The sequence below is a fragment of the Ambystoma mexicanum genome, chromosome 8 (assembly GCF_040938575.1).
Source record: "Ambystoma mexicanum isolate Mex_15411 chromosome 8, UKY_AmexF1_1, whole genome shotgun sequence".
In the NCBI taxonomy this organism is placed as follows: domain Eukaryota; kingdom Metazoa; phylum Chordata; class Amphibia; order Caudata; family Ambystomatidae; genus Ambystoma; species Ambystoma mexicanum.
The window spans coordinates 1160485539-1160512694 of NC_090929.1; the positions used below are offsets into that span (position 1 = coordinate 1160485539).

A 27156-nucleotide genomic window follows, 5' to 3' on the forward strand; every position below is an offset into this window, starting at 1 on the left:
AAGTCAGTTGACACGAGGTGAGGGCCTCTAACAAGGGTAAAGGTCTCCTAGCGCACAATTTAGCCCATTAGCAAGCACTCCAATGCTGTTACAGCCTGTGCCAGGAGGGAAAATTGTAACTTTACCTGGGGCTTCCTGGCTATGATGATTGGGCTTGTCTCCTTGACCAGGGCCCAGTGTGTATACATCCCAAAGGGAAGCTTGGAATACAGCCTTTGGTGCAGTTAGAGCTTTGTTCTAAGCTTGCTGTTCTTCTAATGGATTGTGTCCTTCCACTTATTCCTCATCTTTTGATATTTGATATCAAGCTTCATCGGCTTTTTGGAAAAAATGTTGTTGCCAGAGGACGCATGGCGTCGACTCGGTCCTTCGAGGGCTTCCGTCTCGAGGATGTCATCAAAGGTGTATATGTAGCACGCACAGTGCCTGTTGGCTTCAGTTCAGTTTTCCTGCAAATGCTTTAGCTACCGGAAATACGGCATGCTTATTCACTTCGTGATGACTTATTTTTAGAAAATGTCTCGTCGACACTGACAACCCCGAAGATCGGGTTCAAAAAGTGTTGATTGTGGATCGAAAATGTTATTGACCTATCCTTCTTTTTTTATTTCTGGTGCCTCGGGATAGACCAGAACACCTCAGACTGCTCCAAGTGCAAGTCGATGACAGGAAAGGCCTTGAAGGAATGAAAGGGGAAGTTGATGGTAGGCTGAAACCCCAAATCTCCTACCCTTACCATTTACCTCCTATCCTCACCAAAAAACCTTCGACCGACTAGTCGAGAGGCGACTCTCCTTGGAGGAAGAAAGTTAAATGGTCGAAATGGAGGAGTGGCTCCCCACCACTCGTCGAAGAAGTCTAAGAGGAGGCAACGTAGGTCGCCGTCTCCCCCGGAGAGGGTGTAGAACCTGATAATATAGAGGCCTGGTTTGTTATCAGTACAGAATCATTACCCATTGTTAGAAGAACCATTATTTAGTATTACCCATTTAGGAATCATTGTATCATGTTTAGTTATCCATCATATATTCTGATTAGTACTTATAGTAGCATCATTATACTATCCACATTACATTATTAGACTGCCACTTTGTATGCATTTGCAATGGCATGACACTGTCAGTGCTTTAGAGACACACTGTTTTGTTATAGAGACATGTAGTTACACATTTAGAGATATGTATTATGTGTTATGTATGCATGTAGAGGGACACGCATGTAGAATATGCAATTAAGTCTGCATATAGATAGCACTTGCCATTGTGAGAGAGAGTAAGCACTATTGAAAGCATGAGGCCTATGAATCCACTGAATGAGACAGAGAAGCGCCACAGTGTGCAAAGATTGTTTTGAATTACACTGAGTACAAGTATTTGTAAACAGTTGCTTGGCAGTCAGAGACAGAGCTAACACGACCCTTGTCCGAGTGGAGAGCGAAGGAGGCCTAATTAGCATGGCTTGTGTGCTTTGCGGCGGCAGAAAAGGTGGGAGGCAGCACCATGGGCTCCTGGAGAATGGGAGAGGTGCTTTTTGGAGGGAGAGGCCTTGCACACGGGCACGGAGAGAGATTTTGTGAAGCCAACAGTGGAGTGAATGGGTATGAATGGATATATAGAGGAAGATGGTGTTTTGCAGGCACGCATTAGAAGGCCATGACAGAGATATCATGTCCAATGTCACATTGACACAGAACACGACAAGAACACGAAGGGAAAGTACATTGCAAACACAGACTTTCAAGCATTGCTAAATGCTGACAGAGAAAGAGACATTCTTAGTAGAGCATGAAAGTAACCATAGGGATTTGAGTGCGTCATGGAATAGTATAACCAGAGGTGAAGAGAAGGGAGTTTCTAGTTGTTGTTGGAGATGGTGCTAGATGTTGATGGAGTTTGGTGAGGGAGAGGTGTCTTGGTGCAGCAGAATCTGATGGCTTTGGGAGATCGAGAGCTTGGCAAAGGCTTGAGGTAGCTCGAGTGACACTGGCTGGCTGGTTGCAGAGTAGCGGGAGAGGAGAGACTTGGAGAGACTTGACAAAGACAGAGCTGGAGAGGGGGGAGAGAGGCACACGCAAATGGGAATTATGGTGTATGGCCTAGACTGACTGATTAAAACAGACACTCGCACAAAGAGCTTTGGGAGAAGGGGAAATCGGACAGGGATTGTCGGAGAGAGTGAGTGTGAAGTATGGTGTGGATTGGAGAGGATTGCTGACGCTTGCATTAGACTGCATTAGAATCACAGGCTTGCATTAGAAACCTGTAAGGCTTATAGTTATTGCATGGTAAATTTGCACCAGAAGCATAAAAGATGCAAAGTTGAGATTTGCATAGTTTTGGTAATGCTTGCATCATGCCCTGCTGTGCATAAATAAATGTATTCTATTGTTATAATTGAATTGATTCTTGTGTTTACTTTGTCTCTTGACCATAGGAGTATGATAGGTGTAACACAGTGCACATTGGTCCTGAGATACGAAAGCAGGGGGGGGGGTAGAGTGATCCAACCCCCCCCCCTAGAAGATTGTCTAGGGTTGGCTAGAGTTGTCTAAGACCGGTGCGTGGTTGCTTAAGTGGGGCAAGATCGTGATAGGGAATTGTTTGAGGACTAACAAGGGTATCTGGCCCAACTAAAAAATCAACTCCGGCCGAGTAGGAGGCCTTCAGAGCAGAAATGGTCAAAATATTTGAAAAACAAAAGCCTCCAAGCCATGCTTCTACAATGCCCTCGAAAGAAGCTGGAAAGGAAAGGACTCAACCTAAATCCCACGCGCCTTAGAGCCAGGGACGAAGGCCTGATCCACAATAGGGAGCTGGCTAGGCCTCAATCCGATTTACATAAAATCGAAGGATCGCTCGAGCCAAAAGCATAAGTTGAGGTCGTCTACACCATCAGCAGCGCCTTTGATGCCAGCCAAAACTCGACTTCGATGCCAGCTGTGCCGTCATTGCCAGCTGCGCCATCGACCCAGAGCGCCCCAGTAAAGCCTATGGTGCCAATGAAAAAAAGTTTCGACTGCTCCTCCAGTGTCAAATCCATTGTTTATAAAAAACCCTCATACCTGAGAAGACTATTTTAAGTCTTTCTTCTATATATGAGGAGAATGAGCCCTCAGATAACAAGGCTCCATTTGGTACGCCAAATGTACCAGAGTTTTATATCAGAGGAGTCCAGGTTGAGAGACCTTATGACAACCTGCAGACAGCCAGTGGGGTAGACGTCTCACCTGAGTTGGAGTTTGGGAGGCCAGAGGCTGGGGAGTATGCTGATGCGTCCTACAGGCAACTCATGTCCAAGGTAGTGGACTACATGGGGTGGAGTAGGCTTCCATTGCCATTCGAACAGGCTGATTGACAGACATTCTGTATAAGGGTCCTCAGTCAGATCCTATATTCCCTTTTCACGTTGCTCAGCAAAAAAGGGTGGCGACGAATTGGGAAACATCAGAAACCAATCTGCCTGTAAATAAAAAACTTGACCAAGAAGTACCGCCCTTCCAGTATTGACCCTCACTACCTGTCAAACACTTTTTTGTGCATTTTAGTGGGCATACTTTCTGAAGGCTTCTCATGTTATCTTCTTGCATATGCACTCCGAGCGCCTCCAACTTAGAGTAGTTGACTGCGAACCCTGGCACCTGCTCAAAGGCTTCCAGCTCTGATAAAGTGGCGGCGAGCAAGGTATGGCAGCTGGTGAGGGAAATCAACACATCATCTGCGTAGAGGGAGACCTTGAATTGATTACAGTTTATCCTCAAGCCCGCTATATCATCATTCTGGCAGTTTCTCTGTGCAAATGGCTCCATCACGAGGGCAAAGATTAGAGGGGAGAGCAGGCATCCCTGTCTCATCCCACACGAGAGAGCGATCGGGGGCGAGAGTTTTTGGTTCACCCTTAGAGGTCTTTGGAGCTTGATAATTGGCCAACAGCATGCTACGAAATGTGGGACCGAATTGAAAAGCCTTGAGGGTGAGCCGCATGAAGGTCCAATCCACCCTATCGAATGCCTTTGTGGCATCCAAGGTTAGAACTGCTAGTTCATGCTGTTCTTGCACAGCTACTTCAATTAGATTGCGGGCTCGCCTGATGTCTCCTGTGTTCCTCCCTCTGATATAGCCTGTTTGGTCTGAGTCTATGATATATGGTAACATCAGTGCCAGTCTGTTGGCATCTACGTTAAGCATGAATATGGGCCTGTATGATGTACATTCCCTCGGGCCCTTCCCAGGTTTCAGGAGCATGATTCCTGCTCAGACTGCGACCTGGTGGAGGCTGTCATTGTGATAGTTAAGTGAGATGTTTCTATTAGCAGCTTCCCTGCATAGGGTTGTGCCTTCCTGATCTTTCAGGGCTGTGATGTGGTTTTGCCGGCGGCTCTTGGCCAATTAGCTCACTAGGTATGTTAGCTTTGTTGCCATTGGCATACTTTAAAAAAAAAAGTTTTTTGTTGTCCTGATTGGGGTCTGGGCCATGTCTTCTGCGTAATAAGCCTCCAGTCTTAGGAACCTAGCTGCTTTGGGTGACCATTTTATGCAGTGCTTCCGCTGCTGCCACCTCTTTTCTAGTAACTTCCTCCTTTTGCTGCGCCTTTTCCTGTATGCCGCTGCCTGGGCAATTACTCCCCCCTCCCCCCCTTATCCCTGCTTTCATGGCCCCCCCCATCTCGTCGCCGTAGAGGTGAGCTCAGGCGTGTTTTAGTTGAAATAGTTGTGAATTGCTTTCATTATAGAGTCTCGGACTGCCATGTCGTGTAGCATTGGTTCGTAGAGGGACCATCAGGGTTTCGCCGGGGAGTCGGGGCTCAAACACTCTGGCAGTGAGCAGGATCAGAGCGTGGTCGGAGGGGATCCTGGCGCCTATCTCTACCTCATCAATGAAGGAAAGTAGTTGTGGGCTGGCAAGGATCAGGTCAATCCGTGATGAAGAGCAGTGGACGTGTGAAAAGAATCAGAAGTCTGAGGATTCTGGCTGGAGGACCCTCCAAGTGTCTATGACCCCACACGACTTGAGTAGGTGGCAAAGGCTGATTGCGATTCTAATGTGTCTAGGTGAGGGGGGGGCTAGTTTTGTCTATGGGTTTCGGGAGCCCATTAAAATCACCCCCCAATGACCACCTGGCCTTCGAGGAACAGAATGAGCACTTCAACAATTGCCCCTCTTGATGGGGGGTAGGAGTTGTTTTCCCCAGTTTAGGGTGGGTAGGGAGTGTCTAAGAGGGGCGGAGTGCTTTAGTACGCTGTGCTTGCAACTCCCCTCGGCTATGTGGTTCTGGTCGGCTCAGTCGGCTAATGCTATTCCTACCACTCTTGTCACCGCTGTTAGTCTTGCTAGTTCAACTTCACCCTACTCAGTTTTTCAGGAGCTGTATCGCCCGACAGGCATTGGGGTGCCTGATTTATCAAAGTTGCGCCTTGATGCTCTGCTGTTTTGACTTCAATGTGTACAAATTTTGTCCTGGCTGTAGGAGTTAGAGCTAATTCCAACTTATTTATTGCAAGTCAACGTTGTGGAGTATTCACTACCCTTCGTGGGCACTATTTATGCATATCCTAAGGTAGGTGTACATGAAGGAGAATAATAATCCACATGTGCTAGCTTGTTTACGAGGGGAGGAACAGCTTTTATTAAGTAACTGTCATTCCGCCCATATAACAGACCACACTTCAAACAAATGTAAGCGGTAAGCATAGATGAAAGCCCAAAACAAATGGATGCATGAGCATGTTGCATGGTAACAGTGATAGAGAGACACACAAATTCAAAGACATATTATTGCTTCTAATACATTCTGTTCTTCTCATAGTAGACCATGTTTTTTATAGCAGGTTTTAAACAAGTTCACCTAACCAAAGTGGAACTAACACAACCTATTGTTCCTCTAAAATGAAGACCTTGGAAGGGTCGAACATAGCCAGGCTAAAGGGTGACCAAAATATGGATAATGGGTGAACTTGTTTAAAACATGCTATAAAAACATGGTCTACAATGACTCCTACAGCCAGGACAAACCCCCCCTTTTTGTACACATTGTCTTATAGCCCTCCGTCCCGGGTCTGTGTTGGGCACTCCCTCCTGTGTATACTGTTTTGACTTCAGACAGAGTGATTCTGGGGGCCAGTGTCCAGCATGTGTTGGGGGCACGGGGCAGCCTCGTGTGTAGAGGTTCGGGGGAACCCTGCTGTAGTTTGACCTGTGTTGCCGCAAAAAGTGTGTGTTCTGGTGCAACTTGTTTTCTCTTGGTGTGCCGAGGGGTCTGGGGGGGGAGGGGGTTCCCAGGCAGCTCAGTCGTCTTTTCACCAGAACCTTCGTTGAGAGCTCCTTCCCCTCTTCATTTCCATACCCTCAATACTGGGATTTATGGCTGATGGATAATAGCTTGTTGGATATTAACCAAGCTGGCTTTGTAAAAGTCATAGGGACTGCGAACAACCTACATATAATACAGGCACTAAAAAGTCACGCACTTGGATCTAAACAAGATATATATATATATATATATATATATATATATATATATTTTATAGATTACAAACCCGCGTTTGACACTGTATCCAGATCGCTACTATGGAAAAAGCTTAAAAAAAACAGGATGCCCAAATTATTTACTTCAATCAATACAACAGCTATATATTGGAAGTACTATAAGAGTCAAACTTAACAGAGAAGGGTTACTAACGCGAGAGATAGAAACGAACATTGTCTTGAAACTGGGATGCCTATTGGCATCCATTCTATTCAATTTTTATATCGGACAAATGTATGTCCATTTCAACAAGGTTAGTGCTTATCCACCTAAGCTAAATCAACAGCCAATAAAATATCTGCTATACGCCGATGATTTGATAATATTGGATTGAACTCCAATAGGCCTGGCTAGAATGCTAACAGCCTTAGAAGCGCATGCTAATGAGAATACTTACAAATTAATTCTAAAAAATCAAATATTATGATTATAGGTAATACAACTACTGCTAGACACAGACTTAAATGGTATTTTGGGGGTATGATAGTACAAGTTGTCAGAGTATAAATATTTAGGCATTATCAATGATAGCCCTGGTGATACTTCAAATAAGGAAGGACTTAAAGAGAAAATGACCATGTTGTGCTCACAAGCCAAACAAATGCAAGGTAAATTCTGGAAATGTACATCAGTGCCAATTATTACGTATTACCAACAAAAAGTAGTTCCAACGATAACACACACGGGGTCTCCTGTAAAAATGATGGTAATGGGCCGAACTGGGAATACCTTGAAGGTAAGTATTGGAAAGAATTGTTAAGGCTCCCTAAAAGCTTTCCAATGGCGGTACTCCGCTATGAACTGGGGCTAGCATCATTGCAATCTAGAGTTGAGTGGGATTCTGAGTTCATATAGAAAATGTAGGCTCCTAGAGCAACATAAGAACACAGTAATAAGCTACATATCGCAGACATTTACCAATACTACTAATGACATGATAAATAGATGGAGACAAAGCTGTATATACAATTTAACGGAAGCAAGTATAAGAAAAAAATGTTTGTTAGAAAATCCTGCATGCAAAGGGACCCGAATGTAGCTTATCGAGAGGAAATTACGAGAATTAGATTGTTTTAGTACACACTAACATGGTTTTAGCTCTGAGATTAAAGCGAGAAAGTAGAGTCACCAAATGCAGATATTGTCAGATAGAAACTATGCCAGAAACACTGAGGCATATAATGGTTGAATGTAAAGAGTTGAGTGTTATGAGATGTGAATAATTTATGAAATATTTGAAAGAAAATAGAGATGTAGATCAGGAAATGTTGTGGAAACAAATTTGCAGTGCGCAAAGTATATAATTTAATTTGGCTGTGAATAAGATATCTTATGAAATTGGACTTGATCACATCTAATAGCCTGTATATAACGTAAAGATACATATGGTAGTGCACGAATTGACAACATTTTTATATTTACATTAATACATGTTGTAGGGTCTACAAAGTGTCACAAGAATCTTATGTAGTCAAACTTTGTATTTCAACTAAGACAAATACAAAAATAATAAATACTGGGATTTGTGTTTGGAGGCTCCCTAAAGTTCTTGTCGGCAAATGATGGTTGGGAGTGGAGTGGAGTGGACTCCCTCAGCGTGGGGCCCCTGTTGCTGCCGATGTTGTGTGCGCCCTCAATTTGTCGTAGTGGTTGGGGGGGAGGGGGGGGGCAGGGCCGCTGAATCAGGCCACCCGGGGTGTATCCTGGGTAAATCCGTAGGGTCTCCCCAGGGGCTTCGGGGGTGTGCCGCATGTCCCGGGTAATGAGGAAGCCGCTGTGCGGTCCTACCTTTCGGAGTGCTGAATGCATAGTTGGAGACTGTCGTACCTCGTCTGCTTAGCTGGCTCTCGAGCGCTGTCCGGGTGAAGGGTCTTCTTTTACCCCTGCAGTCGGGTCTGCTCGGGGTGCAGCGATGCAGGGTATGGGGGGGGGAAGCTTCACCTCTGCCTTAAGGCTTGCTCCAGTACGGGTGGTTCAACTTGTGAGGGCGACTGCACTTGCAAGTGGGCACTCTCTCTGAAGCGCCACTGCTGCACCGTTCTTCCGGCTATCTGTTCCGCCAGCCGGGACACAACTCGTGTCTTCCCCCCCCCCCCCACCCCTAACCACACCCTCCGGGGCTGCGGGGGCAGAACTCTGCTTGTCTGGTCCCGCTCCTCAAGGCTGGTGGGGGCCGGGCAGCTGGGACACAGCTCCTCAGTTCACCGCCAGCTGAGTTAGCTAGCTCAGGACTCGATGTTCAGCAGCTCAGCAGGCAGTTACTTCTCCTGCTTTCCGAGAGCGCCAGACCGCAGCCATCTTGCTGTTTGCAGTTGCCGGTTCTCTATCAATTTCAAGTTCTGCCATTCGAGCTGACCTCCGCCTGAGGGTTTTCACCAAACTGATGGCGGTAGTGGCAGCGAGTCTCGTGAGAGGAGTGATTCATATCTACCCCTACCTGGACGATTAGCTGATCAGGGTGCATTCTCCCGAACAAGTCCTGGATCATCTCAACATCACCTGCCACTCCCTTCCCAGACTGGGCTTCTCCCTCAATTACAAGAAGTCGCATATGACAACTTCTCAGAAACTAATGTTCATCTGAGCTGTTCTGGATATATCCTTGGGAAAGAGCTCGCCACCCGAGGTGAGAGCTCAAGACATTCTACAGATGGTCACTGTGCCAGTGTCTCCTGGCCTTCGATTTCTATTTTTAAAATGTTTTATTTTAGGTTGCTCAGCCTCATGGCGTCCTGCATTTTTCTAGTGCGAGGCCCGCCTGATAATGAGATCCCTTCAATGGGCTCTCAGAACTCAATGGCCCCAGTCATCAGGAAAGATGTCAGACCTACTTCAGGTTCCAAGCAAGGTCAAACAGGATCTTTTGTGGTGGGCTTGCAAGGACAACATTCTGAAGGGAGAACCCTTTTGGCAACCATGGTCGGAGATAACAGTAGTGATGGACGCCACACTCGTGGGGTGGGGAGCCCACACCAACGATCTGACAGTCAGCGGTCTTTGGTCTCCATCAGAGTCCAAACTATATAGCCATCTTTTGGAGCTGAGGGCAATCGGACTAGCGCTGAAGGCCTTCCTGCCCTCTGTACGGAGAAAGAATATCCGGATAATGACGGACAGCACAATGGCCATGTACTACCTCAACAAGCGAGGCGGTCTAGGGTCACTACCACTGTGCAGAGAGGCAATGCCGCTCTGGTACTGCGCAATACAAGAGGGAATCTCCCTATCAGCAGCTCACCTAGCTGGAGAGGAGAACACGACGGCGGATGCCCTGAGCAGGCAAAGCACAGTCTCCCACGGGTGGGAACTAGCTCAGGAAGTCCTTCATGAGATCTTCCACTTGAGGGGTTCCCCGAAGGGTGATCTGTTCGTGACCAGTGTCACCCGGACGTGCAAACTGTATTGCTCCAGGGACTTTCCCTCAATAGGAGCTCTAGGAGACGCGTTTGTGGCGAACTGGGAAAGAACACTCATATGCGTTTCCTCCAGTCCCCATTATTCCTCACATGATCAGGAGGTTGAGAAAGTTTGGGAAAATAATTGCCCCTTATTGGGCCAGTAGGATGTGGTACCACGTCCGGACATGTCCATCTGTCCTCCGATACGAGGAGGGTCAGGTTCTCCATCAAGAGGTCAAAACACTGACCCTTCATGCTTGGTTTCTGAAAAGGCAGAGATGCAAGGATTGGGACCTCCTGGATGCCGTAATGGAGATTTTGCTTTCGGCCAGAAGGCCACCAACAAAGTCTTTGTGCTGTTGGAATACATTCTAGAACTGCTGATCCTTTTCTGTGTAAAACACCGGATGTTTTATCCTTTCTGCCATCTTTATCCAATCTGTTTCTCTCGATTGGTACTATTAAAGGCTATTTGGTGGCGCTGTCCATCTTTAAGCACTCGTCAGGAATTTTCATGCTTCTAAATTCCACTGGTGACACAATTTCTAAAGCGGCTCACCAATGTGTTCTACACACCCCCCACCCTCCCCCGCACTCCCCACCATCTCCTTTCCAGGTTCCAGTTTGGGACCTTAATTTAGTTCTAAAATTCCTAATGTGTGCACCTTTTGAACCTTTACAATCCTGTCCTTTATGGTTGCTTATTTTTTAAAACCATTTTATAGTAGCTCTAGCATCCGCCCGCAGAGCAAGTGAGTTGCAGGCACTTTCGTCTAAGCCACCCTTTACTATCTTTCATAAGGATCGGTTGTTCTAAGGATTAAACCTTCATTTTTGCCCAACATCATTTCTGATTTCCAGGTAGCACAAAACATTAAGGATCCATTCCACCAGGGGCATGGCTACCTCTACAGCCCTGCAAAGGGGTGTACTGATGAAGTATTTGTGAAGCAGCAGCGTGGTCTAATATTCACACGTTCACAAAGCATTACTGCCTGGAATCTTCCCGTGGTCTGGATGGGAGCTTTGGAAAAGCAGTCCTGTACTTGCTTCATGAAAGCCATTAAAAACTAAATTCTACTCCCTCCACCAAATCAAACGCTGCTTTGGGAGTCTTTCAAAGATGAAGAATACATGGGAAGACACCATCCATTCGAAGAACAAGTTGCTTACCCTATGTAACGTTCTTTCGGATGTTCCTCCCACCTATTCCTCATCGCCCTCCCAACCTACCTCAAAGTAGAATTTCCCATCCTATTACGCCTTTCATTCCTTCAAGGCTGAGTACGGTAATTCACGTGGTTTTGCGGGTATTTCTACTGTAGGAATAAACAGAACTGAAGCCAATGGGTCCTGCACGTGCTATATATACCTTCAATTGCATGATCCTCGAGACAAAGGCCCTTGAGGGACATTGCGTTGACGCACAGTGCCCTCTGCCGAAATTGTTCCCCTCCCCCGAAGCATCTGAAGCTTGATATCGAATATCAAAGATGAGGAATAAGTGGGAGGAACATCCAGTCGAAAATATGTTACCAGTGGTAAGTAACTTGTTCTTCTCATTGCTTTCTGCTTCTCTACCCAAAAGAGAAGCATAGAATGCAGGGTTTTACTGTGGTTAAAGCCTGCTCTAATTAAGCCTGAGAGCCAGCTGGAATGCGGGATTCATTGGTAGTAGTTGCCCGACTTAATGGTCTGAATCGAGGTCCATTAAGGATGTCTTTGTGCACCAAATCAGTATGATTCCAACCCCCTGACCGTGCTAAGGCAACACGTTATGGGAGGTGAAAGGCTAAATGGCACTTTTATATTTTATTTAACCAACAAAAAGAACATTTAAGGCTGTAGGACTAGTATGTAGTGCTGCGTCATCATGGAGACCTGGCACTGTGCACGAAGAAGGAACAAAATATGTGTATGATTCAAGCACACTGTGAGGGAGAAGGAGTGGGAGAGTGTTGGTGCACTGAGGTGTGGACGAGGTGGAGCTTCAGTGCCCCAATGGTGAAAGGATGGGCTTGGTGAAGCACAAGAAGGTGGTGCACACTACCTTCCATTTCGCTCAGCCGATCATTAATGAAAATTAAAAGACTCTGCTCACATTGCTCAGAACTTGTTCCAAATCCTTGTTCCTGATTGGAAGAGCCAAATGCAATGCTCCACAATGTGTGCTAATGCTGTTTGAGATACTGGTAAATGGGGGAAAGATCTGAAATTCCCAGCTGGCTGAAGATATTAGGCAACAGTATTTGGAAAATTGTTGGTTATCCGTGAGCCAGCAGTCTATGATGCAGGTGGTGTTCATGATGCTGGACTGTTTTGAGCTGGTGGTGTACAGTGGCTAGGAGTCGTGATTCTTTTCTTATTCCAGAGGAATTGTGGTGGCTCAGTTACAGATAGCGGAAATTGGAAGCACAAAGCTCTCCCTCTCTGAGATCCTGTACTACTGTTTGCAAGTGTATCAGTCTTCAAAAAGAATGCTGCTCAGACAGGGACACACTGAACACTTTAACTTGATATGGCCTTATTACATGCATATATTTTTCAAACCTTAAGTGAGCTCCATTTAGACTTTTGGTGCAAATGTGGCATAAAATACCTAAACATAGATGCAGGCGTTTTTTTTTTGTACACAGGTAGACTGAGAGGCGGTGACACATGGAGGTGTGCAGAAGTCTTTTGAATGCATTTCCACCACTTCTCACTGGTATCTGTTGCAAAAGCTGTGGGTTATCCACTTACTGCTGAGGCCATATTCTTCTGGCCTTTGCAGACGATTTCCAGGTTGCTGCAACAGGACATCTTCCTAATGCCTAGATCTACCCATGTTACCTCTTTGCAGCAGCCTCTGGCTCACTCTGTGATTTGTTCTGTCAGGACCGGCCTTGGTGAGCCATGCTGAAACGGACTGTCACGTGGGATTGCAGTGATGCCTATTTAATATCTTCAGTTGGATGAGCCTAAAATGTGAGTTTAGGGAATACATCCCTTTAGTTGCCTCGTCTCATCTGTTTTATGTTTGTTCAGGGCCCTTGCCCATTTATTACGAGCATTGGATGCCTTGTCCGTAATTTGATTAAGGACTAGTTTAGACAGGTTTGTTACAACTTTCTGGGATCTCCGTTCATTCGTTATATACGTCAGATAAGCATGTGGTTCTGTTGGGAATAATGCTGGGAACGCAGCCTGCAGTATTGTTACCAGAGAAGCGCCTTGTGCTCTGGAGTAGTAAGTATATCTTGTCTATCTAACATTATTGTACATATTGCCCACTCTCATGACACCTCGTGTAGGCCAGCTATTCTTTTTTTAACTTTATTTATACATTTTCAAAAACACAATTCAAACATAGGAATAAAAGCAACAAGTAATGATGTAAAAATCTGTAGCATCCATGACAAATACCAATGCAAGAAATAAAATAGCAATGTGAATAGAGATTTCTTAATCATAATCAACCCTATGCAAGATGAGCTATAAAATGAAAAGGAACACATGCCCATGCAAAAAGACAGCCAGACCTACCTCAAGCACACACCCACAACTCTCACACACATACCGTGACTCGCCCATACCCCTGCACCAACCATTACAAAAGCCCACCCATAGCCATAGTTTGTTAAAAGATCCCCACATTTCCGAATAAAGATCCTCCCAACTCTGTTTTTGTAGCATATATTTCTCATAACTGGACAAAGTGTAAATCGGACAACCAGCCCTCCACCAACGTTTGGTTTCTCGTCTTCCGCACTCTCAAAATCTGCTTAGCCGCCACCACTAAGACTTTATCCAGCACCCAAAACTACAAGCCACACTACATCTCCCATTAGTCGAAAGCAGGAACCCCGATAATGGTGACCTCGGAAATGCCACACCCAGAACTACATCCAATCTAACACTTTCCAAAAGTCAATAACCCTCGAGCAATTCCACCACATATCTAACATCATACCTCTTCTCTGAGCACAACCCCCAACAAGACTCATCATTCAACATACCTAACCCATGTATCCGCAAAGGGGTCCAGTACAAACGACCCAGTGTCTTTTTGAACAAGTTACAAATTCAAGTCCAACGTTGACTTGGCGACCACACTCCATAGTCAATCCCACTATAGACAGATATCTCGTCCTAACTCATTAGCCCAAGCCTGTCTCAATCTCTCCCATTACGCAACGTATGAATCGGACAAATCACAAGCCACCGGTTTAGTCCTCGTCGAAGCATCCAACATACCCTGTATTTGTGACAAAAGGGCCTCCAGGTCTGCATACCTCCTGAGCGCTCTCCTCCCTAGGCCAAAATGACAACTAAGAGTGGCAAGATAACATCCGCCCATCACACCAAACATCACCAACCTTCAGAATCCCCCCTCGAAATCAAAGTACACCAACACAAGGTCTTATTCTCAATTTGCAAACCAGGGTTGTGCAACAGCGAAACCCCATAATGTATCCATAAATTATGACCATTACTACCAATCCATGACAGCAAGGTCTGTCCTGGTAGCGTCAATGGAAGGTAACTTGGCTAAACTGGGCATCTTCCCCGTGTACTATAAATTACCCAGAGCATACAGGGAGAACCTATCACTAGTCATCCAAAGCGGTGAAGAAGTGCCCCTTTCAGCAAAGAAGTAAGCAGGTTTCTTCAACAAAAAACCCCAGTGAATGTTTTCGAGATCAGGGTATCCAAAACCACCCCCACCCCCGTACACTGCGCACCAGAATAGATTGTTGAATCCTAGGTCTTTTCCCCTGACCCCACAAAAAGCCCTGAAAAACCTTGTCACCCTGCAAAAGTAATTTCAATGGGAGAGACTGAATAATGGCACTGGAAGCAAAAGTACCATCTTAAGTGCATTAACTTTAGCCCATACATTCAAATTCAGCTGTCCCCACTTCTGCAAATCACACCGCCGCCTCAATCAACTTATTTACATTAAATTCAACAATCCTCCTCAGATCCCTAACAAGAGAGACTCCCAAGTATTTAACATTGGAGTCCGCCCATTGACAATTCCACGACGCCAAGTCCCCTGGCGGAATGGACGCATTGAGGAAAAACCGCTGATTTCTCCCAATTTATCGTATGGCCTGAGACGACCTACCTTCTGAAACACACTTTTCAATAATACTTCACCTCCGCTTGGTCAGGACCACAGTCGTATCGTCTGCATCCGATGGAACCTTAATTTCCCTATCCCCTACCTGTAAGCCCTGAACAGCCTGCTCCTGCCTAATATAAGCTGCTAAAGGCTCCAAAGCCAGGTTAGAAAGAAAAGGCGAGAGCGGACACCCTTGCCTACTGCCCCTAGATACAGGGAAGGGGGCGGAAAGTTTTCCATTGACCCAAATCCTCGCACTAATGGATGAATGCAAGGCACCAACCGCTCTCAAAAACCCTGCACCAAACGCCATTTTATCCAAGTTCTAATCGAAGAACACACAATTGACTTGCTCGAAAGCCTTTTCCGCATCCATAAAAATGTACCTAGTATTTTCCACTTCACTATCCGGGAAACCCAAAATGTCCACGTGTCCTGATATTGTCATAACCATACTATTGCCTTGTGTTTAAAGGTGCTAATTCGGTGCCAGTTGAGAGGACGCACCTACCAACTGCGAGAATAAAGAAGGTGGATGGTGGGGGCAGCTAAATGGAAAATGACAAAGTTATTCTAAGCCACAGACGCCCTGTAAAAAGGGCTTAACCGGGAACAGTAGCGGGTAAGGATGCATTGAATATACATACAGTCCAAGATATTGTCCTATGATTAACTAAAGAAGGCAAAGGACACAAATAGCGCCATCATACCCACACCTAGTGGGAAATTCCTTTTAGGTGGGCTGGATCTGGGAAACCTTCATCTGAAGCATGTGACCAACGCGACGAGGATCTCCAAAGCGGGTGGGGCTTAAGTTACTCATCAGAAAAACATAACTAGAACAAGGTGATGTAATTACAGGGTGGTCAGCCAAACTAGCCGGCCTAAATGGCAGCTGGCAGGGTGGCTCTGTACAAGTGCACAGGTCACATGACTGCTGATGCCCATCGACAGGCTGCTGTGGGAATGGAACACTGGACAGAGTGGCCATCCTCAACTGGATCTATCACTGAGTTAGCGATGGTAACCATTCAACAGGTATAGTGTGAATGTCGCCTCCCCCCCTCCCCCAGCTGCAGGGTGTCTTGTGTTCCATTCTCAGTGGTGCTGACCAACGGCAGTGTATGAAAGTTCAGGTGGTCAGAACAAATGTTAGTTCAGTAATAACAAGTTGTTCCAGGCTGGGATCTCGGAGCAGGCACTGGACTGGCTGACCTCCTTCATCAATGATCATCCGTCCCAGGTTATTCTGGGTTGTTTCCTCGTCCCCCACCTCTACCTCCAACTGCAGCATCCACAGGACTCCAACCTTTCTTCCTGGCTCTTTAGCACCCACCTTGCTCCGTTTGCACACCTCATTTCCACCTTCTCCCCTAACCTCCAGTGTTATGCAGATGACCCACAACTCTTCAAACTTCCCTCTGACCCTCTCCTTACTTCATCCATCATTACTGACTGCCTATCTGCCATCCAGTCCTGGTGTATTTACAACGATCTCTGCCTCAACGGCAGCAAGACTGAGATCCTTCCTATTGGGACTCCAGCTCCCTCTTTCTTCCCCCTAATCTGGCCATCTTCTATGGGCTCTCCCCGTTCTCCTTCATCTGACGCCCCTTTCATTCCTCACTTACATTCAGGACCTTGCCAAGAAGACCCACTTTCAACTCCACCTCCTCAAAGGAATTACTTCCTATACTCACTTTACCCCAGAAGGTCATTGTCTCTAGAGTTTTGGTTCTCTCTAGGCTAGACTACTGCAATAGCTTTTTCCTCAATCTACCCTCTTCTCTACGACCCCTCAAGCTGATCCAGAATAGGGCTGCAAGACTTTGCCCTGGCCTCAAGCTCAGGGACCTCATCTCTCCAGCCCTAAAAACTCCAATGGCTCACGGTTGCAAGGATCAAATTCAAATCCCTCTGCATCATCCATAAGGCTGTCTGAAGCTGGGTACCACGCTATCTTCAACTTGCTCTCACTAAATACTCACCCTCTGGATCTTTAAGCTCCTCTGGCACCAACTTTGTGTGTCGAGCGCTTTGCTAAACAGCGAGCTGGTGGCCGATCTCTTGCCTCAGCATGCTCCCTCCTTTGGAACAGCCTTCCTCTTCGTCTTGAGCTGGATCTCTTCAAAATTCAGAAGCTCCTCAAGCCTTTCTTTTTCACCTCCCACCCTACTCTTTCCCCCCCCCCCCCCCCCCCCCTCCGTCCCTGCTAAACCCCACAGTTGCTGAGTTTGGTGACCAGGGCCCTTATGTGTCTTCCTGGCCTCCCACACCCAATCGCCTTCAGCCTCCGCTCCCAGCACTTGCCTTGGCACCCACTGGCCTATGCCACCACAGGCCTGCACTTATTTATTGGCAGCTGCCAACTCTCACCTAGTCACTTCACAGCTGCTCACTCCCTAGCACTTTCCTCCTCGTACACCTAGCACTTATCCCCCACTCCCTCTTCCCTTTTCTCTCTCTCTGCACTTTCACGTTCTGAATGCTCACAAGGCCTAGGAGGTCCGCCTCTATCTTTCATTGTTGTTTTTGCTTTTCATTCCCATGTTCCCCTCTCTGTTGCCCTGTGGGCGCTTTGAAACACAATTTACTTGATGTGCCTTACAGATGCACAATAAATAAATAAATACATGTGGTACCACATGTGGAGGCAGCGTAATGGGAAACTGTTTAACTGTTTGCTTCCCTAATCAATGTAAACTTCGAGGGGGTGATCCCCACTAACCAATTAAATCTCTGGGAAACATAGAAAAAGTGAATTCCTCAACTTGTAACTGTTTTGATGGATTTCCAACCATTGTATTTATTGGTATAAAACTATTGTTCGTATTCCATTCTGATGTCAGCCCATCCACTGTTCTGTTTGATTTGTGCCCACTTTGAGACGCCTGAGGGTGGTTTCACATATAGACCCCAGGGATTCTTTGTTCAGGTGGCCAGGGCACAGCCAGCACCTTTGGAACCAGACCCAGGGGGTGGACCAGTGCGGCAGGATTACCTGGACAGGGGGTCCTTGGGGACTGTTGGAGGAATTCCCGCAGGTGAGATGTGGTATTCCTCCCCCTTTTGTCCGACACGCCCCTACCCGGTATCACCCCTGTCTTTGTAGGATATTGTCAGCAGAATCATGTCGAACCCCAACTCTTTAACTTAAAAAAAGGGAAAGAGAAAACACCATGGGAAATCAAACCATCTTTTGTCCAATAACAATTTTTCTCAAAGTGCGGAACTGGTTGCCTTTCATGCGCACTTTAATTTCCATGTGTGCAATTAACTAACAAAGTAAGCCACTTTATGAGCATGTGTAGTTAGTTAGTGAGTTACCATCTCCGAAGAGAATTTGGAAAGGAATTTCCCCTTCACAACCACTGCAATTCTTAACAAATGTGTACAAGGTGCATCTTGCAGCTCTTTGTCCCAACACATAGGCTAAAAAAAATAAATATTGTACATGTGCTTTCTAAAGAAAACTTAAACAGTTCAAGATCTCAGGGTCTGCCGCCGTAGCTAGCAAAAGTACTCCTGTGTATTACAAAAAACAAATATTACATTTCATAACTGATGCAGCTGTCAAAAAATCAGACCGGATACAATATTTGCAGATGGAATAATGGCAAACAAAAGGAATGTGACAATAAAACATGCCAATACGAGTTAGTGTGCCACTTTAATGAAGTAATTCAAGGGCCAGGAGAACATGCCTCTCATAATTTGGGTAAGGATAATCATTGCATCAGAATAACTGCATCACTTAATGTGGTGATCAAAATTCCCTGGCTTCTGATTACTATGCACATTACGTTGTCATGTGAGTTGTGACAAGTTACTCAAAACCAGCCTTACAGCCAAGAGACATATATCCAATTTGTACTCCCTAAAGACAGATGTGCCCAATAAAAACAGGAAACAATGAACACATATTAGCCAACCCTCGGCTTCTGCCCAAGCTCCACTGATATTTTTTCCGATTCAGTGACCAGCATAGCAGTGGCATGTGAATTTAACGGGAAACAATTTTAATAAGCATAAAGTATCCTGGTTGGCAAAACTAATTTTTTTTTATTTTAGTTTTAATTGTATCACAATTTTTACAAAAAAAAGGAAGATCGAAAGTCCTTATGACCATGAATTCATATCCTAATTTGGTTCCTTTACTTGACTTGACCTCAGTCCCGATTCTCAGATGAAGAAGAAGGGACTTCGACGTGATGTGATTATTGTATGTCTTTGGGGGTTTGACTTCCCTTGGCTTGGTCGATCTGTTACAAGTTCAGAGCTTTAAAGAACAAAGTCACTCCAATGACAAAGCGCCTGTTGTTACCACCGGACAGCATTGCCCATAGATCTTCCATGTCTAAGGTAGAGTAGTTCTTCAGTGGGTCTGCAAGGAATCGATGTCGTTCTGTCACCAGACCTGCGCATTCGAGAATCAAGTGTTTCGTGGTTTCTATTTTGTTCTCAGTTTTGCAAAAGCGACAGATATTCGTTTCAGCTTGCTTGCATATAGCCAGGATTTCATTTGTTTTCAGTTGGTTTAATTTAAACCTCAGGAACAGTCGGCTTAACCGCTTATCAGGGAATTTCTGAAGATAGCCTCGTACCGCTTCTAGCTTCATTGGAACACTTGGAATATTTGCTGTCAGAGAATAAGTATTGGCTACTTCTTGAGTGTTAATCCAGTCCGCTTCAAGCATTTGTTTCGATACTTTTGGATCAGTGTCTCCACGTTGAGGTCCAGTTCTTTTAGGATGGTCAGATTTCGTTCTTCCCAGATGGAGAGCATACAATTGTCGCCATTCTGGATTTCCTTTCTGATGAGGTCCAGAACTTTTGCTTCAGGCGCGTTGATTACTTTCCGGTACAACAAAAGGCTTGCTCTCATTTTTGTTACTAAGAGATGGTAAACACAGTTCTCTTCTTATTAAGGCAATAGGGGTGGAATTCGCCAGACCTAGGACTGACCGCCAGAAGTAGCTTTCATATTTCTCCCAGATAAAGTCCGGGGCCAATGGCATTGTGTCCATGCCATAAATCAGGGCCGGCACCACCTTGGCCTTGAAGAATCTCAACGTTGGAACGATCGAGAAGCGACCGTACTTTCTATCCGCAGCTTTGGCTTGCGCGGTTAGGCTCTTCATTTTTGACCATAGTGCTTCTTGCATAGTTTTTTCCTCTTTGTCATTACTTATCATAATTCCCAGATATTTAAATGCTTTTACTGTTTCCAGGTTTTGCCCCTCACAGTGCCATGTGAATTTTTGTTTTTTCTTTGCAGACTGTCCAAGAATGAGGATTTTCGTTTTGTCTTTGTTTAGCCTTAAGTTGTTTTTTGCCATGAATGCCACCAGGTTGTCTATTTGGCGCTGTAAACCAATAGGCGTCAGACCCATCAGAATAATGTCATCGACGTAGAGTAATCGCTCTATCTTAGAGCCTCCTAATGATGGAGGAAAGTATCGGATCGCTGCACTTGATTCACCGAAGTCTGCGATATAAGAATTGTACAGCGTAGGCGCCAGAGGACAGCCCTGCTTTACGCCTCTTGAAGTCTCAATTTCTTCTGATAGGCGCCCCTCGGCGCTGAGACGTACTCGGATGGAGGTTCCTTGATGTAGTGCTTTTATTGGTTCAAGAATTGAATCCGGGCAATCTTTGGCTTCAAGTTTGTCCAGAGACGTTGTCTATTGACCTGGTCAAAAGCTTGGACCAGGTAGAAAAAGACAACGTAGATGGGAAAGCCACCTTGTAAGACTTTGGCTTTCAGAGCGCTCAGTAGCAAGATGTTAGTAGTGGTTCCTGAGTTCCTTATGAAGCCATTCTGAAACGGATCCGCAAGATTGTTAACGCGAATCCAGGTTTGGAGTAAGTCTAAAACAAGGGATGCGTAGACCTTCCCCATCACGTCTAGGAGGGCAATTGGTCTATACTGATTAGGGTCATCAGTAGCACCTCTCTTGAATATTGGAACGATGTTGGCTTTCTTCCAGGACGATGGAACTTCATTGCAAAGGTTGCAATTTGAGAAAATTGTACTCGTTATGCTGGCCCACAACTCCGGATGTTTCATTAGTTCTAGATTGCTTATGCCATCTGGCCCAGGTGCTCTGGAATTGTTCAATTTCCTTAATTTAATGAGGATTGATTCCTGGTCGTCTGGAATTTCCCAGGGAGTTTTGGCTTTGGGTCTCGGCCTGTTTTCCACTTGATTTATATTCGATGTTGGAATCGGTGCAAACAATACCGAGAAGTGGTTTATCCAACGGCCCTCTCCTACATTATTTTGTATGTTGTCGTTGGTCTTGTTTATGGAACCTTTGATTAAGTTCCAAAAGTCCTTCGGCTTCTTTCCACAGATGGCGAGCAACATCTGTTCAGAGTCGTTCTGGTATAGTTTATGCCGATGGTGTAGGAGCCAGCTCTTATAGTTATTGACAGCATTTGTCCAGTTCGCCAAAGTTTCGTTGGAAGGAGACTTTTGATAATTTTTTTTCAGTCTCCTATGGAGTCGTCTTTTTTCTACCAGATCTTTGTTATATGAATGTGGATGACCAATCTGTGGTTTGGTTAATTTGGCTGATGACATCTGGAACTTGGTTAGTAGAGGAGTGTAGTCTAGACCCTCCCTGTTCCTTTTAGCAGATAGCAGGCTCTTGTGATCGATTCGAGTATAGCGTGCTTCAATCTCATGGAGGCCTTTTTCAGAGATTTTTACTCGTTTTCCCTTCTCCGACGCCTCTATTTGTAAGGAGCAGTTTGAAGATTGATCCATGGACACTAGACCTTCTGTGACTAAAAGGTTGTGGTCACTGAAAGCTGTTTGCACAATCTTGAAAGAGTGAATTTCAGGAAGGAGATCTCTTGAGACGAATGTATGGTCGATCGTCCCTTGTTGCTCCCCTCTTTGCCATGACGGGATCTCGAGATTAGTCTCTTTACGATACCAGTGAAGGTTATACATGTCTCTGGCTTCCATTAGCTCATCAAGGAGTTTTCCTCTTTTTATCGCCAGGGAGTTATGGTCTATAGGCTTTTGATAATTTCCAATCCCTTCACACTTCGCGTTAAAATCGCCATTTATAATTGTGCTGTGATCCGGGTTTTTTCCGTATGCCTTTCCCATCAGGTTCTGGAGGACTGAGGCGAATTCATCACTTGTTGTCGACTCAGGCTTCTAGTAAACGTTTATCAAGAGGATTGTACCCACTTTTGAAGCAGCAGAAAGTGTCTTAGATTTTAGGATTGATGCTTGGATCCAATACGGTGACGGGAGAGTTTTCACAACATCAACTCCGGAGCCCGCTCCGACCATGGTTAAGAGTCCTGCGTACGGGCGTCCTGCTGCCCCTTTCTTTGCAGCCGTATAGATGATTTCATATCCATCCAGCTGCGGTTTGGAGGTCAGCCATGTTTCTTGGAGGCACATAATGTCGAAATGCCCTAGGTTCACATCGGTTGCTTTAGTTAAATGCCAAAAGCCCCTCGTGTTCCAACAGCCAAGTTTTAGAAGCTTCTTTGGTGGTGTTTTCCCATCAGTTGGTTCTTCATGGATTGACGGATGATCGGTCGCGTCAACCACTGATCGTGGCTACTGGTTATCTCGCAGGGTCCTCTTAGAGTTGGACCAGGACCAGGGCATTGATTGATTTGCCCCTGTTACACCATGCTTGTGCATTCCTTGGGGGAACAAGGATGTCTTTCGTTTCGTGTTTGATGCTGTTCCATCCGTCCTTCGCCTTCGGGGGCGTTGTTAGATTTTTTTCTTGCCCCCTCGTTGGATTTTTGAGTTCTGTGCGTGTCCGTTTTTTGCTCCTTATAAACCGGACGGATATGTTCCATCCTGCTGATATAATGAACACGCGTGTCTCTTTTCGGTGGTTTAGAAGGGTTGGGTGTTGCCCTACCAACTTCTAGTGAGAAATCTGTTTGTTTATTCAAACATTTTATTTCCGCTAGTTCATAACCCAGCCGCAGGAGGGTTTCAGTTTCCTTCAATAATTGAGATTCGATATTCTTGGAATTGAGATGTATATAGGAATAATCGAGTCTTCCTGACGTGCTTGGCTCCACCATCCAGAGGTCCTGATTTCGAATATGTCTTAAGCTTGGAATTTGCATTAGGATTTTTAGGATGTTAGTTCTGTTCATGGTCACTCTGCCCAGATTTGGGTTTGTGCTTTTTCAATCTTAGAATACAGTCGCTTACTATTTTCTTAGATTCCATTTTTGGGGGTCTTTCAGGTTCCGATCTTCTAGTGCTTTTAGAATTTCGGTTCCACCCGAGGGGAGTGTTATGTGCGATTACGTTTCTGCGACCCATTTCCACCTTCCAGTTTGAAGTTTTTGTGTCAGTCATCAACTCGTTTCGCCGGCGATGTGCTGGCTCGGGTGAGGGTCGGGCGTTTCTCCAAATGTTCGCACTTGTTCTATGCACTGGTTCCATTCTTTTTGTGCACGTTGAGTTCGACCTTGGTTTCGATACATCTCCAAATCGCAATTTTTGGCTTTTTTGAATTTTCTCGGAGTACTTAGGCGATGATGCTGGGTGGTAATGTATTTGGACTTTGGTCGGAGGTTCCTTGTTAGGGGTATCTGTTTCCACTTCCCCCCACTTTTCTCTTCAGGGTTTTCCTGGTATTGTTTTCGTACCCAATCTCATCGATGGTTATCGTACTCCATTCTGACTGGTCATCCACCGTGAGAACTGGGTGTGTTTTCTTTGCCTGACTTATCTACTTCAGTGGCCCGGATTTGGCATGCAGAGATACCCTCCTTTGGTTGAAGCTTAGGGGTTACTCTTCTTGCAGCCGTCTTTGTTCGCCGCCATGGGGCTTGTAGGCCAGAAACCACAGCTGGCATGTTCTTGTCTTTCTTGGAAGTAAGATGGACAATCGACTTTTGCTGAGAAAATATACTGTAGGAAAAAACCTTAAGGTTTTCCCGGAAGCCTTTGGCAGGCCTGCTCATCCCTTCACCTGACTTTGTATAGGAGAAGGGATTTGGTGCCTGTTTAGTGAGTCCTTCTGTTACCTCGTTTGAGCGATCAGCCTGGGAGACTTCATCCTCTTCCTCTATTATTGCAATTATCTCGTCTAGAGGATCCTTCAGTTGTACCATTGCTGATGCACCTTTTCTTGTTTTTTGTTGAGCAGCTGTTAAGTCTGTCTCAGAATTGGCAGTCGACATTAGTGTCGGATTTCTTTCATTACAGTCTGGCCCTCCCTTGGCGATTTCTCCGTCTGGTGTAAGCAGCTCCAGAGGGGGCTGCGTTATTTTGGGATCATTCCTGATGGGCGGTCCATCTGCCCTGGGTATCGGGATGCCTCCTGTCCCGACAATGTACCCTTCCAGATAGTTTAATTTCGACTGCATAGAGGCCAGCATTGACATCTGATCGCGGAGAGTATCATTTAAGCTCTCATATATCTTACTGAAAGGTGCCATCGCAATTGTTACAGTAGACATAATGGTCGTTATGTCAGCCTTTTGTTGGAAAGGGTCTTGTAACGATGGTTGTTGTGTTTCGCTCAGTCTACACATGCGTATAGGAGTGAACGACAGCGTTGGAGTTTTTACTGACTTTGTAGCACTGGCCCGCACACGCTCATCATGCTTAGGCCCAGCTGATGGCATTATGTTTCCTGACCTCGATGATGAGCATAGTGTCGTTTGGGAGTTCGACCTCTGTGGGCTTGTAATCGTCTCGTTTCCCCACTCAGATGGTGTCAGATGCTGGATTGGTGAAGTGTTCGCAGAACTCTGCAGTCGCTGGAGAATTGTTTGTCTTTCGACTGAACTTGTACTTTTGGCTCCAAGTTTCGCAGGGGATGGGCAGTCACTCGCCTCCCCATTCAAACATTGTTCTTTTCTCACTGTTACAGTTTTGTTTGTGTAGTGCCATCTCAGTGCCGGCAAACTCTTTGTCAGCGTCTTTGTAGAAGCAGAGTCAGAAAGTTTTGAAGGTGTAATAGCTTCTTCTGCACAGCTTTTTAATGATGTCATTTCTGTTTCTGTTTGCGAGCAACTTTCCAAGATTTCACTGTCCGACAACTCCTGCTGCAGGTTCAGTCGAGTCTATAATTTCTTTTTAAAGAAATCATTCATTGCTGCAATAGTAAAAGGCATGCCAGGTCCGTTTTTTGGGCCCATTCTTTTACTTAAAGGTACTTTTGGTTTTAGGCTCGCTCTTCTTCTCATCCTGTTAGGATTATGTCGATATATTTTGATTAGTGCGGGGGTAAGTTGTATAGACACACCCTCCGTTTGAGGTCCTTGTTTATCTTTTTTTTTTTTCTTTACTTGAATTGCCGCCCCATCATGCTTTTTTTTGCATCGTTTGGTCGGCCACTGCATGTGAACCAGATACACTGGAAGTACCTGGCTCACAGCAGTGGTCGACTCCGTCCTGTGGATTGCAAAAGACAGGAGCGTGCAAAAGATTGACAGTCTTGAGGTTTTTCGACACTGGAATGATTCCAGTGGGTCTGTTGGTTATGTCTATTAATTGGGCGTCCTCTGCAGTGGTCTGGGCTTCAGTTGGAATCTCCAGGACCTCACTCACTTGCACGTTGTGGACTATAGCAGTGCATAAAGTTTCAGTTGAAATATGCCTTGCATTTGTCGGTCTGACTTTTTCACCTTTTTTGGGAATTGTTGGAGTCGTAGTTTGCTGCGTGCGGCACTCCAGGTTGCTGATCCCGCTCGGACTCATAGCAGTATAAGTTTCAGTTACTTGGTTACTGGAGATGTTATTTTCCTCGAAAGGCCTGCCTCCTCCTCCACAAGGGAGGTAAACGGGGCTTGCGAGTTTTGCTCTGCCTGATCTGAAGATGCTGGTTTCGAGGGCGCGAGCTCCGGCTGATTTTGATAAGTCACTCGAGGTGGCTGTGAGCCGGGTGGCGCCTCAGACGGGCTGGCCGGAAGAGACTCATCACATCTCGACGGATTCATCCTTAGTGTCTTCGCGGTCTTCACCGAAAAGTCTGGCGAGGAGTCAGGCGGGTCTGACGAGATTGTCCGCTTCGGTACCCGCTTCGGCACCGAAGACTTCTCGCCCCTCCTCTTCGAGTTCGGTTTCAGAGCACTGGCTTCCTTCGGTGGCCGCAAAACGCGACGGGTGACCTCCATTTCAGGAGCGGGTGGACAGGTAAAACTAGGAACTACAGGGGCTGGCGGGGAGGCTAGCACGGAGGACCAGACGGGGGGGAGGCAGGGAAGGATTCCACCTCCAGGGGAGGGGCGGTGCGGGGGGGGGGGCGTCATGCCTGCCCGATTCCTGATACAGTATTATTCTGTATTTAGCGTAGTTTGCTAAGTCCTGGGTCCCTCGTCCCTAGTCCTTGCAATAGAGGTTTGCTTAGAAATGACCACCGTCCCGTCACGGCGGCCAGAGTGGTCGAGCAGGGTCGCAAGTCACACAAAAAAAGGGCTCACCGCACAAGCTGACAGGCAGGCTCCTCCACTCCTCCACGGTCTGCCAAAGTCTGCAGTCACTCAGCAGCTCACTCCGCGGCTGAATGCTGTTTTTGAAGTCTTGGGTGAGCTGGGAAAACAAAGGTCACTGTAGAGAGACTCTGGGTTACTTTTTGACTCCCTGAAAAATCATTTCACTAAAAGTAGGAAGCAAATTCTTATCGGAGCCTTGCTTGTTACCCTGACATAGGAAGTAAAATGACGGGGCACATATTACCGGTTATAGTTTCGCCCACCCTTCCTCACCACAGCCTAGATAAAAATTCAAAAAGAGCCTTAATGAGGTTTCTTATGGAGCTTGGTTGAAGAAAATCACATATATATATATATCTTTTTTAGGTTCATGGCATCAATGCTCAGCGGTACAACAGCTTGAGTGGCTTCTTCTGTAAATAGGGACCCCTCTGTAATTCATTTATATCATTTAACCAAGATGCAGGGGCATGCTGGAGTCAACATGTTTATATTGAAATGTCTACAGGAGCTGAGCATAGAAAGACATAGAAGGTGCAGATCTATAGACTTTTACTAGAGTTTCCTATCCTTTAGCAAACACATTGCCTTCACTGTACTTCCGAAACAACTGACTCGGTTTTTGAAAGTTACTGATGTGCTCATCACCCGCAAAGATTGTTCTCCTGTGCCCTTCCACTTGT

The 27156-nt window shown here is 45.8% G+C and overlaps 1 protein-coding gene across 1 annotated transcript in view; it reads left to right on the forward strand.

The window, feature by feature from the left end:
- The window catches only part of CISD1 (CDGSH iron sulfur domain 1), a 191399-nt gene that overhangs the window by 97814 nt on the left and 66429 nt on the right, over nt 1-27156 (forward strand). The window lies entirely within an intron of this gene.